A 15,337-nucleotide genomic window follows, 5' to 3' on the forward strand; every position below is an offset into this window, starting at 1 on the left:
TCTGAGTTGGGTCCTCTCTTTGATGTAACTGCCAACGTAAACTGCCCAACTGTTGCTATACTGCTGTACCTGATGAGACAAATGTGAATATGCTGTGGTGGTAGACACCAGCTAAAGTGGCTCCTGGTGATCTGTGCTCCCAGTATTCACTCCTTTGTATAATCCCCTCCTCTTACATGTTGGCAGGACCCAGTGACTTGGTTCTAACAAATAGAATACAGCAAAAGTGATGGGCTGACACTTCCAAGATTAGGTTAGAAAGAACTGTGACTTCCATCTTGTTCACACTTTCTTTCTGGTTCTTCTCACTTTTTCTCTCTGATGAAGCCAGCTGCCACATTGTGAGAGGTACCCTACGGAAAAGTCCACATGGCAAGGAACTGAGGGATGCTTCTAGGCAACAGTCTGCAAAGAACTGAGGCCTTCAGTGCAATAGCCCACAAGAAGCTAACTCCTGCTGACAACCAGGTGAGTGAGGTTGGAAACACATTCATCCTTCAGCTGATTTTTGAGATTAGTACAGACAGTCCCCAACATATGATGGTTTACTTAAAATTTTTCACTTTACAACAGTGTTGGATGAAATATTCAGTAGAAACTATACTTCGAATTTTTAATATTTTCCAGGGCTAGCAATATGCAGTACAATGCTTTTTCATGACACTGGGCTGCAGCAGTAAGCTGAAGCCCCCATCAGCCAAGTGATTACAAGGGTGGACAACCAAAAACACAAACATGGTTACCCACACAACCCTGCTGTTTTTCACTTTCAGTACAGTACTCGATAAATTACATGATATGTTCAACACTTTCTTATAAAATAGGCTTTGTGCTGGCTGATGTTGCCCAACTCTAGGCTAATGTACATGTGAATAAGGTAGGCTAAGCTATGATGTTTGGTAGTTTGCATGTACTAAAGGCATGTTTAACATAATGGTATTTTTAATTTACAGTGGATTTATTAGAATGTGATCCCATTGTAGTCAAGGAATATATCTGTACAGCCCAACATCTTGATTGTAGCCTTGTGAGAGTCCCTGATCCAGAGGACTCAGCTAAGCCATGCTGTGATTCCTGACCCACATGAAATGTGAGATAATAATAATTATATTAATGATGTATTTTCCAAAACAAATATTAATATTCTGGGATACTAAATCTAAAGCCATAAAGAAAAAGAACATATTTTCTGCTTACATTTCTGATTTGAAATGGGCTGCCTTCCACAACCCACTCCCCTTGGAATCAACTAGTTATTTTATTTTATTTTAAAGATTTTATTTATTTATTTGTCAGAGAGAGTGAGAGAGAGAGCAAGAAAGAGAGTGCACAGCAGGGAGAGCTGCAGGCAAAGGAAGAAGTATGCTCCCCACTGAGCAAGAAGCTAAGTGTGGGACTTGATCCTAGGACCTTGGGATTACAACCTGAGCCAAAGGCAGATGTGTACCCCACTGAGGCACTCAGGTGTCCCTCAACTAGTTATTTTAAACTGTAGAGTATTTAGTTCCTTATATACTTTCTCTTTTGGACTTCAGATATGATAATGGACCTATAAGGGTTCCTCCCTTAGTTAAGTCAAGACCACTGAAATGATGGTTTTAAGTGTTTTCCTTCAAGAAAAAGAAGATTCTATCCTGATTTTATGGTTTTACGACCACCTCTCTCTATCTTTAAAGCATTTATTCAGCACACATAATTGGGAATCTCCTACTGTGTGCACCAAATCCTCAGCCTGAGGTTGGGGCTACTATTCTCTTCTATTTCACTTTTTCTGTATTTTTAATGTCTCTCTTTCCATTTGGCATCTTCTTCATGGCCTTTAAACATCTTAACATTTCTTAGATTTAAAAACAATGAAAAAGAGGATGGCAGAGTAGGAGCACACTAAACTCATCTTATTCCATAAATAACTAGGTAATGCTCACACTAGCAAATAACCTAGAAAATAACCTGAAGGCAAGCAGAATAAACTCCACAACTAAATGTAGAGATGAGGCCACATTGAAGAGGGAAAGAAGGACAGAGATACCTTTAAAAGCTAAATGGACCTGCAGGATTGTCGGTGGGTAGGAGGGACACCATGGGCGTGGCAAAGGAAGAGAAACAGCCCTTTACACAGTGAGCCTGAATCCCCATAACGTTTGGCTTTGAAAACCAGAGAGGCCTAATTGTCGGACTCCGGTAGGTTTTGCGGGCTGACAGGCATGAGGAGAGCGTCCGGGCCAGCCGGTAGCTCCCCTTGGGGCTGAGCAGGATGGTGAGTGTCGCGAGTCCAGGGGCATTAACGAACCACACCAGACTCGGGGGATCTGTCGAAGCAGGATCTCACTTTATTGAGCAGGGTTGGGTAGGGGATGGGAAATGAGGTCAGCGGGGAGAGAGCCTATGGGGTTTGGTTACGTGGTCAGTAACTGGGTAGGGTGTGTTGGGCGAGAGGAGGAAATATCAGAGATACGCGGAACCGAAACCGCCATGTTGGCGCCAATACTGCCACGGTGGCGCCTTTTCTAGCCGGAAGAGAAGGCAGGCCAGCGCCATCTTTGCTGTGCCCAACATTTCCCCCTTTTGTTTTTGTAGGCATGACTTCTGTCTTAGGTTGCCAGTGGTGAGGTAACAGACTTACCCGTCATTGAGGGTCATACAGCAAAGGTATGTCCTCTGTCTTAGGTTGTTCTGTCCCTCCCATTGGTCTTACCCGTCATTGAATATCATGCAGCTACAAGGGGAACTTTCCTCTAAGGCCTGTCTTAGGTTGCCCCGGTCTTCATGGGGTCTTACCCGTCATTGGCCAATAAAGGTCGTTGGCGCTATTAGTAGGTGTCTTCATCATGGGCGGCCAATCTCTGATAAAACAAAAGGGGGAAATGTTGGGCACAGCAAAGATGGCGCTGGCCTGCCTTCTCTTCCGGCTAGAAAAGGCGCCACCGTGGCAGTATGTACTTAGACATTCATTAATTGAATGGCTTCCATCCTCTTTTGCACGAATTGGGCCAACTTGTTTATAATGCAGGGGCCAAAGGAAACTAGGAGGAGTAGGGTTAAGATGGGTCCCAGGAAGGGGAGGACGAAGGGGAGTAGACCATTAAAGCCTGTCCAAAAACACTGCCTTTTTAAGCTCCTTAAGGTCCCCAGGCTCCCATGGGTACCATGGAGCTGGACGGTTACCCCCTGGGTTAACATTAGTGGAGGGGGTCGCAGAGGGGGGCTCTTACTTCGAGGTTTGGGTTGGAGATCTGGGGGCCAAGGGGCTTCATCAAAAGGGTTTAGAGGGGGATAGAGTTTTTTGGGTCTAGTGGAGGGGCCGTCAGGAATGTTTGAGGCGGGAGTGGGAGACTTCTCTTGTGGCTTGTCTGATATAGTCGGAGTGGGCGTCCCAGAAGGGAGTTTGGTTGCCTCGGATTGGGAAGGGGGAGGGGTGCAAGATTTCGGGGGGCAAGGTGACTCCTTAAGCCCCTTTGGGGGTCTGGGCGGAAGGCAACTCTTTAGTGCCGCCAGAGTAGGATATGTACCCAAAGGGGGTATCTTCCCCCTGTTTACATGGGCTTTATGGATTAGCTGTTCAATACGATCCCACGTGTCCCAATCAAAAAGGTTACCTTCCGGAAGCCAAGGAGCCACCTTAACAAAGGCCTCCCATGTCTTAAGGGCTTGGGAATCAGTGAGGGAAAGACCGCGGCTTCTCAAAAGGAAACGCAGAGATTCGAGGGCAGGGTCACTTTTGGAAGATGACTGCCCCATAATTTATGGGGGTACACTCACCCGAAGACCGATTGGCCCATCAGCGAGAAGAACGAGGAGAGGGTCCTCACACGAGGCACCAGTTATCGGACTCCGGTAGGTTTTGCGGGCCGACAGGCACGAGGAGAGCATCCGGGCCAGCCGGTAGCTCCCCTTGGGGCTGAGCGGGATGGCGAGTGTCACGAGTCCAGGCGCATTAACGAACCACACCAGACTCGGGGGATCTGTTGAAGCAGGATCTCACTTTATTGAGCGGGGTTGCAGCTTATATTGGGTAGGGGATGGGAAATGAGGTCAGCGGGGAGAGAGCCTATGGGGTTTGGTTACGTGGTCAGTAACTGGGTAGGGTGTGTTGGGCTAGAGGAGGAAATATCAGAGATATGCAGAACCGAAACCGCCACGTTGGCGCCAATACTGCCACGGTGGCGCCTTTTCTAGCCTGAAGAGAAGGCAGGCCAGCACCATCTTTGCTGTGCCCAACACTAATATTGTGTGTTCCTACAACCAGCAGGACTTAAAACCTGGAATTTTAGACATCAACAGGCTTGGCTTTGGGAGAGCCAGAATGAAAGATCCAAAGGAAACTGAGACCCCATCCTTAAACAGATAACACAGTGGAGGGATGGAGGGATAGGGTGACTGCGTGATGGACATCAGGGAGGGTATGTGTCGTAATGATATTATACAAGACTGATAAATCACAGCCCTGTACTCCTGAAAAAAATAATACATTGTATGTTAGTTAATTGAATTTAAATTTTAAAAAAGAGATCACACACACACACACACACACACACACAAAACAGTCAGCAGAGACACAGCGTGGAAGATGCAGTTTGAAAAATGCCTGGGGCATACCGGAGGGAGACTAGTTACTCATCTCAGAGCATGTCCCCCAAGGGACAGGGGTCCTTGGAAGACTTCTCCAAGAATAAAGGAGCTGGCAGGCACCTTTTCCCTCCCTCGCCCCCAGCATAAACACACAGCCACCTGTAGGGACTATCCTGGTACTGATACTACCTAACTTGCTAAGACTGTCCCGCCAACTCCTTTTCCCCCTGTGCTCTGTTTTGGTGGATTCACCCTCTCCAGTCAAGACTGCCTCAGTCTCGGAGCTGCAGGGCCACTTCCACAGAGGACCAGTGACCCAAACCTTCGTAACTCTACTGCATTGCTGTCCTCCCCAGCACTCCCCTTTCCCACATTTTGTAGATCTACTCCATCCAATATGCTCTTGGCTGGAGCCTATTCTGGGTGGTGCCACAGGCTTAGAAGTGTGCAAGCCACCCCTTTAATGCCCAGCACCACTCCAAAGTGACTCTTGCCCTGGAGAGAGGGGAAGATAACCACACACACCAGTGAGAAGGAGGCACCAGTAGTGTGCTGAAGGCAGACAACTGGTACGCCTGCAGGCTTCGCACACCAATGAAAGCTATTCAGGGACAACACAGGGAAAATGCCCTGCAGTTTGGTGCTACAGCATCTTTGGCAAACACCTGGTCTGACTCAACTCAAAACTAAGGCAGCCCCAGACTGGTACACTAACACCACAGGGACCAAACACTGCCTAAAACAGGCAGAGAGCCACTGCAGATGACTGGACTGAAGGAAAAAGGGGCTCAGCCACAACAGGGCACATGCAACAGATGTAGGAGACACACCCGAAGCACTAAATTCCAGTAAATGGGACATTGCAGGGCACAACAGGACCTCTTCTTTATAAGACCACTACTTTCATATATATATATATATAATATATATTTTTTTTATTTATTTATTTGACAGACAGAGATCACAAGTAGGCAGAGAGGCAGGCAGAGAGAGGGAATCAGGCTCCCTGCTGAGCAGAGAGCCCAATGAGGTGCTTGATCCCGGGACCCTGAGATCATGACCTGAGCTGAAGACAGAGGCTTAATCCACTGAGCCACCCAGGTGCCCCAAGACCACTACTTTGAAGAGCAGGAGACATAGCTGACTCTGAGCACAAAGACACAGACAGAGAGTTAGGGAATATGTCCCAAATGAAAGAACAGGACAAAATCACAGCAACAGACCTAAGCAAAATGGAGGTAAGTAATATCCCTGATGCAGATTTTTTAAAATTATGATCATAAAGATACTCACTGGACTTGAGGAAAGAGTGGTGGACATCAGCAAGAACTTTAACAAAGTTAAGAAAGAATCAACCAGAGATGAAGAACACAATAAATGAAATTTTTTAAAAAAGATTTTATTTATTTGGCCGCCCACCCCCGCCGCCTGCCCGCGCAGCCCGCGCCCCGGGTCCGGCTCCCGGCCCTTTAAGGCGGGCGGCTGCGGGGAAAGCGAGGGGCAGCTCTCAGGCACTTTGAGGGAGCAGAGAGTGGAGTGCAGGCGAAATGGCCCTGGTGCCCTATGAGGAGACAGCGGGAGTGGGCTTGCAGAAATTCCAAAAGCCTCTAGCCACCTTCTCCTTTGCCAACCACACCATCCAGATCCGGCAGGACTGGAGCCAGCTGGGAGTCGCAGCCGTGGTGTGGTACGTGGCTGGCCTTCTTTGCACGTATCTGGAGATGGGAGCTGAGGAGCTGCGCGGCTGCTCTGCTGTGGAGCTGGGCGCCGGCACCGGGCTGGTGGGCATCGTGGCGGCCCTGCTGAGTGCTCCTGTGACTATCACGGACCGAAAAGTAGCATTAGAATTTCTGAAGTCAAATGTTCAAGCCAACTTACCTCCCCATCTCCAACCCAATGCTGTTGTTAAGGAGCTGACCTGGGGACAAAATTTGGGGAGTTATTCACCTGGAGAATTTGACCTGATACTTGGAGCTGATATCATATATTTAGAAGAAACATTCGCAGATCTTCTTCAGGACTTTGGAACATCTCCGTAGCAAGCGCTCCGTGATTCTTTTAGCTTGCCGAATTCGCTATGAATGGGACAACAACTTCTTAGCGATGCTGGAGAGGCAATTTACTGTGAGTAAGGTTCACTATGATTCTGAAAAAGATGTACATATATACAAAGCACAGAAGAGAAACCAGAGGGAGGACTTATAGTTGGCTTTAATTTATAAGAATGTTGTTATTGAGTGCCAGTGAAGGTCTTTGACTGGGAATTGAACCGTATTTAATGGAATGGATTACTGAACGAAAAGTCCAACCAAAGGTTCTCAAGGGCCAAAAAGCACATGGTTAAAACAAAGCAGCATTTTGTCCCATTGCTGTGACATTTCAGTCCTATTTGACTCTGAAAAATTCAACTACCATTAAAGGAATATATGAGAAAAAAAGATTTTATTTATTTATTTGACAGAGATCACAAGTAGGCAGAAAGGCAGGCAGAGAGAGGAGGAAGCAGGCTCCCCACTGAGCAGAGAGCCTGATGCCGATTCCAGGATCCTGAGATCATGACCTGAGCTGAAGGCAGGGGCTTTAACCCACTGAGCCACCCAGGTGCCCCACAATAAATGAAATTTTAAAATAACACTAGGTGGAAGAAACAATAGACTAGAGGAAGCAGAAGAACAAATCAGAGGCCTAAAGGGCAGAATAATGGAAAGTAATCAAGATAAGCAGGTGACATAAAAATTATACAGAATAAGAATAAGCTTAGGGAATTCAACAAAACCATCAAGTGTAATAATATTCACATTACAGGGATCCCAGAAGGAGAAGAGAGAGAAAAAAGGGCACAAAATTTCCTTGAAGAAATAATAGCTAAAAACTTTCTGAATTGGGGGGAGGAAATAAACCCAGACCCAGGACACAGAGATTCCCCAATAAAATCAACAGAGCTACCCAGGTGCCCCTCTACAAAACATTTTAAAAAGAGTTAATACATATTCTTTTTTTTTTTTTCCAGATTTTATTTTTTTGACAGAGAGCACAAGCAGGCAGAGTGAGAGGGAGGAGCAGACTCCCCACTGAGCAGGGGGCCTGATGTGGGTCTTGATGCCAGGACCTGTGATCATGACCCGAGCCGAAGGCAGATGCTTAATGAGTGAGCCACCAAGGCATCCCAAGTTAATATATATTCTTCTCAAACTATTCCAAAAAATTGAAGAGGATGGAAAATTCCCAAATTCATTCCATGAGATCAGCATTACCCTGATACCAAAACCAGGTAAACACATTATAAAAGGAGAGAAAGAGAGAGAGAGAATTACAGGTCAATAATTCTGATGAACATAGATGTAAAAATCCTCAACAAAATATTAGCAAACCAAATCCAACAATACATTTAAAAAATGTTCCACCAAGAGGCGCCTAGGTGGCTCAGTGGGTTAAAGCCTCTGCCTTCCCCTCAGGTCATGATCTCAGGGTCCTGGGATCGAGTCCCGCATCGGGCACTCTGCTCCTCAGGGAGCCTGTTTCCACCTCTCTCTCTGCCTGCCTTTCTGCCTACTTGCAATCTCTGGCTGTCAAATAAATAAATAAAATCTTTAAAAAAAAAAAATGTTCCACCAAGATCAAGTGGGATTTATCTCTGGAATGTAAGTGTGGTTCAATAGTTGAAAACAATCAACATGATACATCAATAAGAGAAGGATAAAAACAATATAATTTCAATAGATGTAGAAAAAGCATTTAACAAAGTACATCATTCATTTATGATAAAACTTTCAACAATGTAGGTTTAGAGGAAACATACCTCAACAGAATAAAGGCCATATATAAAAACATCATCATACCCAATGGTTACCACAGCTAACATCATACCCAATGGTGAAAAACTGAGAGCTTTTCACCTAAAGTCAGGAACAAGATAAGAATGTCCACTCTCACCACTTTTATTCAATAAGTACTAGAGTCCTAGGCGCAGCAATCAGACAAGAGAAAAAGAAAGCCCAGAAACAAACCCACGATCATATGGCCAACTAATCTCTGACAAAGGAGGCAAGGATATACAGTGGAAAAATGCCACAAATGGTGTTGAAAAACTGGGCAGCTACATGCAAAAGAATGAAACTGGACCACCTTTTTTTTTTTTTTTTTTTTTTTTTTAACATCTACAGACAAAAACAAACAAATCTCAAAATGGATTCAGGACCTAAATGTAAGAGTTAAAACTATAAAAATCCTAGACAATAGCACAGGCAATAATTTCTCTGGCATCAGCATAGCAACATTTTTCTAGATATGTCTCTTGAGGCAGGGGAAACAAAAACAAAAATCAACTATTGGGACTACATAAAAATAGAAACCTCTACACAGCAAGGGAAATAATCAACAACACTAAAAGACAACCTACTAAATAGGAAAAGGTATTTCCAAATGACATGCCCAATAAAGGGTTAGAATTCAAAATATATTAAGAACTTACAAAATTCAACATCCAAAATCAAATAATCCAATTAAAAAATGGACAGAAAACATGAACAGACCTTTATCCAAAGAAGACATACAGATGGCCAACAGACACATAAAAAGATGCTCGGTGTCACTCATCTTCAAGGAAATGCAAATCAAAACTACAGTGAGATGCTGAGGGAAGTAAGAGAAAGACAATTATCATATGATCTCTCTGATATGTGGAATTTAAGAAACAAGGCAGAGGATCATAGGGGAAGAGAGGAAAAATGAAACGATGAAACAAGAGAGGGAGATAAACGGTAAGACTTTTAATCTAAGGAAACAAACTGAGGGTTGCTGGTGGGGAGCGGGGTTGGGGGATGGGATAACTGGGTGATGGACATTGGGGAGGGTATGTGTTGTAATGAGCTCTAGGTATTATATAAGACTGATGAATCCCAAACCTGTACCCCTAATACTCTGGTTTCTCTTCAGATCGCATAAATCTTTCGCCTTTTACCAAACCTGTACCCCTGAAACAAATAATACATTATATGTTAATTGAATTTAAATTTTTAAAAAAGGAATATACTCTGATGTATGTGGAAATTAGGGGGGTATAACTATGAGATATTATCTCACACCTATCAAAATGGCTAAAATCGAAAACACAAGAAATAACAAGTGTTTGTGAGGATGTATTGAAAAAGGAAACCTTGTACACTGTTGGTGGGAATGCAAACTGGTGCAGCCACTGTAGAAAATTGTATTTGAGGTTCCTCAAAAAATGAAAAGTAGAACTACCCTATGAGCCAGTAATCACACTACTGGGTATTTGCTCAAAGAATACAAAAACACTATTTCGAATGCCTATGTTTATTGCAGCATCATTTACAAATTATAGAAGCAGCTCAAGTATCCATAGATAGATGAATAGATAAAGAAAATGTGAGACATATATACAATGGAACATTATTCATCCATAAAAAAAGAATGAAATCTTGCCATTTGCAACAACACGGGAGCTAGAGAGTAAAATGCTTAGGAAGCTAAGTCAGTCAGAGAAAGACAAATACTATATGATATCACTCATGTGGAATTTAAGAAACAAAACAAACAAATAGAAAAAAAGGAGAGAGAGACAGGCAAATCAAGAAATAGGCTCTTAACTATAGAGAACAAACTGATGGTTACCAGAGGGGAGAGGAACGAGGGGTTGGGGGAAATAGTGATGGGGATTAAGCGGTGCACTTGCTGTGATGAGCACTGGGTGATGAATTAAAATGTTGAATCGTTATATTGTACACTGGAAACTAATATAACATCGCATGTTAACTAAATGGAATTGAAATAAAAACTTTAAAAAATGGAAAAGCTTATTTTTATTATGTTCTTCTTATCTAACCTGTTTGGTGAATAGCTTAATCATGATAAAATTAGATAATGCATATGGAAGCAACATGGAAGCTGTCAAATGCTACACAGAAGAATATAAGAGCTATAGTTAAAGACATGAAATTGCTGGGCGCCTGGGTGGCTCAGTGGGTTAAGCTGCTGCCTTCGGCTCAGGTCATGATCTCGGGGTCCTGGGATCAAGTCCCACATCGGGCTCTCTGCTCAGCAGGGAGCCTGTTTCCCTCTCTCTCTCTCTCTCTGCCTGTCTCTTCATCTACTTGTGATTTCTCTCTGTCAAAATAAATACATAAAATCTTTAAAAAAAAAAAAAAAGACATGAAATTGCTTATTCTCTTCCCCAAAGAGAATAATCCTAAATCCTTAATAGGATTGCATTTCCAACTGCACAAATCCTTGAGAATTTTTTTGGAAAATCTATTAAACTACAGTCAGAAATAGAGCCTCACTCATCCTTTTCATCTAATGTGTCCTTATAACCAAGCCAGAGTTCCCAGACCTGTGTCATGCTGCCCTAGGTCTGATTTAGATATCTAGTTTTCAGAGAAGTGGAGTATTCTTTGCTGATTTGCGTCTTCCTCATTATAACGTTAAGCTTAGTCATGCAAACTTCGTGTAGCTTTTCTTTGAAAGCACCCAAAAAATAGCTTCAAAATTATTTTTAAAAATAGAGAATAGGGCACCTGGGTGGCTCAGTGGGTTAAGCCGCTGCCTTCGGCTCAGGTCATGATCTCAGGGTCCTGGGATCGAGTCCCACATCGGGCTCTCTGCTCAGCAGGGGGCCTGCTTCCCTTCCTCTCTCTGCCTGCCTCTGCCTACTTGTGATTTCTCTCTGTCAAATAAATAAATAAAATCTTTAAAAAAAAATACAGAATATTTAGCCCTTCCCTCTCACCACCAAGAAAAATATGGCAAGTTTTAAGTTTAGGAAAAACTACATTTTCTTGTTATGTCCAAATGTGAATGATTGCATTATTACTCACTAGCAAAAATTGTTTCAAGTTTTCAAAAATGCACTATCTACAGACTTCTAAGAGCTTATTTATAGTTGGAACTTAAAAATATTATGTTATACTTACTTAGTTACTTCAATATTCCTTTTCTATACTATATAAGATGCTACTAAACTCTTAACAACAATAAATTTTATTTTTTCTTATAGGAAGCTAGTCAAAACTACCAAGGAATTATTAAAACACACAAAATTATTATTATTGAGAATAATTTCTTGATATTATGTGGCAACAAAGACATTAAGCCATATTCCACATTTTACAAAGTCCCCCGAAGTAAGGCAAGTCCTATGATCAATGTTAAATGAGTAAATTTATCTTAAAATCTTGGTGGATTTGAAGCATATAAGATAATAATATATTTTAAATGAGGTAAGAAGAAGATATTCTGCAATTTTCCCCCAAAAGTTTTTGAGGATAACTTTCTTGGCAAATATCAGAATTTATGAGACCCTGATAACTTGTCTTAAAATAATATTTTATAAAAAAAAATTTAGGATCTTTAGAAAGAGAAGTTACTTTGAAATGCTAATTACCCCATCCTTCCTTGGTTTCTATTGCATTTGTCATCTTATTATCTTAAGACATGTTGGTAAGAGGCTGATATGGAAGGGCTTTGAAACAAGAAGAAAGTCTTCCCAGCCTTGAATTAAGGTAATTTTAAGTATCAAATCTGCAGACATCCAGGGGGCTGTTCAAGAACAAAGCTTCATCTGTTGCCAGTTCTTATGCATTTTAATGTACTCAACACTAAGATTCAAGCTTCTGACTTTTGATTATAACTCTTTTGCATGGACTTTCACAAAAACGATTTATAACACTGAGAGTTAACTAAAGATTTTTAAATTTTATTTATTTATTTATTTATTTATTTATTTATTTATTAGAAAAAAAAGAACCAGGCTTTGAAAAGCATTCTTCTAGAAACTTAAAGCTTTGCTGATTGCTTCCATGTTTTGATATATTATTGTGGTTAATAGGATAGCACAGTAGGGGCATCACAGAGATGGTAAATTTACACCTAGAAAATAATTCTATTTTTGTATTGAAATTGAATTTGCCTTTATAAATAGAATAAATATATGTTTCAAATAGCAAAGGAAATTCTGCAAAGGAGTCCTACAACATCCATACCCAAGTTATCTATAGTCTACCACCTTCAATGACTTCTTTGCCAATTATCCTGGATCTGCAGAGAAATTCCTATAAGGCCATTTTAAGCACCATGAGGAATGTGTGATTAACTTTTATAGAAAAGCAATCTAGAATATAAGAACTATAGATTATATGTCCAAAATGCCTTTCTTTCTGAAGAGCACAGACTGTGGGGTCATCAAGATGAATACAAATCTAATAAACAGAAATAAGAGATACTGGGAAAGACAGGAATTCAAGCTGAGGTGTGCCCAAAGCTCAGGGTGCTACTTGGTGGCTTGGATGGGGCGGGGGAGATGCCCTTTCACCCCACCCAGGTCAGCCAGGTACCTGTCATCCTCAAAGAGCCTCTCAAGATTAAATTCACCTTTGTCACTCATCCCTGTTTTCATTAGCCAACATTTAAGTTTCTTGTCCTTGACCCAGTCTTAAACTTTATTTCCTACCTCTTTCTAAATCATTTCACTGCATTTCTAGGAACTTTTATTTCACAGATTAAACAAACCCTCCAATTATCTCAAGCTATGACTGAGAACTCACCTCCAAATCTTGCTTTAACTGAAACCTGACTCTGCTGGAGATACCCTTCTCTGTGGGCATTTCCAATAGTGGCTATTCTTACACCCAGCTATAGAGGAAGACATTTTATCAATGGGACCACCTCCTTCTGGTAAATATTTAAAGGTTGTATCTTCCCTTTCTGATTCTGCTCAGCACTCTCCTCGAGGTCCAGCTAGCCTACCAGAAGGATGTGTTCCCTCCTTCCTTCTTCTTCCCCCTTCCCCTCCGCCCCCTACCCTTTCTCTCCCACCCTTCCTCCCCCTTTCTCTTCTTTCTTGTCTTGTCCTTATCCTTGTCCTTGGTCTTGTTCTTTTTTTTTTTTTTTTTTAAGATTTCATTTATTTATTTGACAGAGAAATCACAAGCAGGCAGAGAGACAGTCAGAGAGAAAGGGGGAAGCAGACTCCCCGCCAAGTAGAGAGCCTGATATGGGGCTCAATCCCAGGACCCGGAGACACTACCGAAGGCAGAGGCCTAACCCACTGACCCACCCAGGTGCCCTTTTGGTCTTGATCTTGTTCTTGTTCTTCTGCTGCTGCTTCTGGTTCTGCTTTTTCTGTTTCTTCTTTTGGCTGCCAAGAAGCATGTAGTTATTGGTGAGTACATTTAACTGGTAAAGTTTTAGTAAGTTTCAATGATGTTTAGTAGGAAAAGATCATATTTTGATCTTCACATCACCTTTCATTTTTGACAATATGGAAAAGCATTTTATATTAAACTCTGAATATGTAGGAGAAAGGAACAAGTATTTTTGTTTTGTTTTTTGTTTTTGTGTTTGTTTTTTATAAACATATAATGTATTATTAGCCCCAGGGGTACAAGTCTGTGAATCACCAGGTTTACACACTTCACAGCACTCACCATAGCACATCTCCTCCGCAATGTCCATAACCCCATCACCCTCTCCCCACCCGCCTCCCTCTTCACCGCCTCCCTCTTCACCGCCCCCACCCCACCACCAGGAAACAGTTTTTTAAATGTTTCTTTTTGTATGTTAATCAACTGCCTTATTGATCTTTCTTTCTTTCTTTCTTTCTTTCTTCCTTTCTTTTTGGTTTATGTATTATTTTCCTGGGGTTACTTAATTATTTTCTTAAGTACTATTCAGTGAAGCCATGTATAATTATTGGTGGATTTAGACTATCTTTTCCAAGTTTTGTTCCCTAATGCTGATGTGACAATTACTTAAAGAAGCATTCTCAGGTCTTTGGAGGGATTCTGATCAATGCGTTCTCTGAAATCTGGTAAAAGTATTTTACTTTCTTTTGCAACAAAGACATTTAATGTTTATAATAAATTTGGAAAGATTACTTTAATGGAGGCTGCCTATTCTCACATTTCCATAGAGAAAGGTCCTGGAGCAATCAACATTCTCTTAGTGCCTGAACTTTTCCCATTTTTTTTTTTAAGATTTTCTTTCTTACTTATTTAACAGAGAGAGAGAAAGAAATAGCAAGAGAGAACACAAGCAGGGGTAGCAGCAGGCAGAGGGAAAGGAAGAGGCAGGATCTCTGCTGAGCATGGAACCCGACTTGGCACTTGGTCCCAAGACCCTGGGATCATGACCTGAGCTGAAGGCAGAAGCTTAACTGACTGAGCCACCCACTGCCCCTCTAGACCTCTTCTTTTTCATCCTTATGTAACAATCCTACTGTCTTGGAATTGATACTATTTGACTATCCTCATTGCTGATATCTTCACATCTTGAGGTTACTTCCCTCATTCTTGAAGATTTTGACTCCTGTCTTTTCTTAAAACCTGCTCTCATCCTAGATGCTCTCTCTAACACCAAAGCCTCAAAGTTCTTTGATCTCTTTGACCCCATTAACCCATCCCTCCAATTTATTTTAGCAAATTACTTCCCACTTGGAATGACTTTACATTTATCACAGTTGTAGGAAGGAAGGAAAGTGCCGTTGACTGAAATTTTGGTGGACTCTAATGAACCATGCTAGTATTTATGACCTATATACCTTCTTGCCTTGACTCTGAGCTGGCTATGTGACCTGCATGAACAGTTACATCAGTTCCAGTTCTAAAGCTTAAGTCTTGAGAGCTCTCACTTTGCAGTCTTGAAGAAGCCAGCTGTCATGCTGTAAGTAGCTCAAACTAACCTTTTGGAGAGGCCATATAGAGGATAATTAAGGCCCTGGGAAACAGCCCCAGCTCAGCTAATGCCCAGGACC

General features: G+C 42.0%; 1 long non-coding RNA gene and 1 pseudogene across 4 annotated transcripts in view; both read left to right on the forward strand.

Annotated features, from left to right (window-relative positions):
• The window catches only part of LOC309850289, an 85,878-nt gene that overhangs the window by 21,191 nt on the left and 49,350 nt on the right, over positions 1-15,337 (forward strand). For all 3 annotated transcript variants that reach the window (XR_014304167.1, XR_014304168.1, XR_014304169.1), the window contains exon 3: positions 328-468. This is a non-coding gene — a long non-coding RNA (uncharacterized lncRNA). The remainder of the gene's footprint in view (positions 1-327; positions 469-15,337) is intronic.
• Positions 6,079-6,994, forward strand: LOC309850536 (protein N-lysine methyltransferase METTL21A pseudogene; annotated as a pseudogene). The gene has a single exon. The product of its transcript is annotated as a protein N-lysine methyltransferase METTL21A pseudogene (transcript).

Source organism: Mustela nivalis (assembly GCF_964662115.1).
Source record: "Mustela nivalis genome assembly, chromosome: 16".
In the NCBI taxonomy this organism is placed as follows: Eukaryota; Metazoa; Chordata; class Mammalia; order Carnivora; family Mustelidae; genus Mustela; species Mustela nivalis.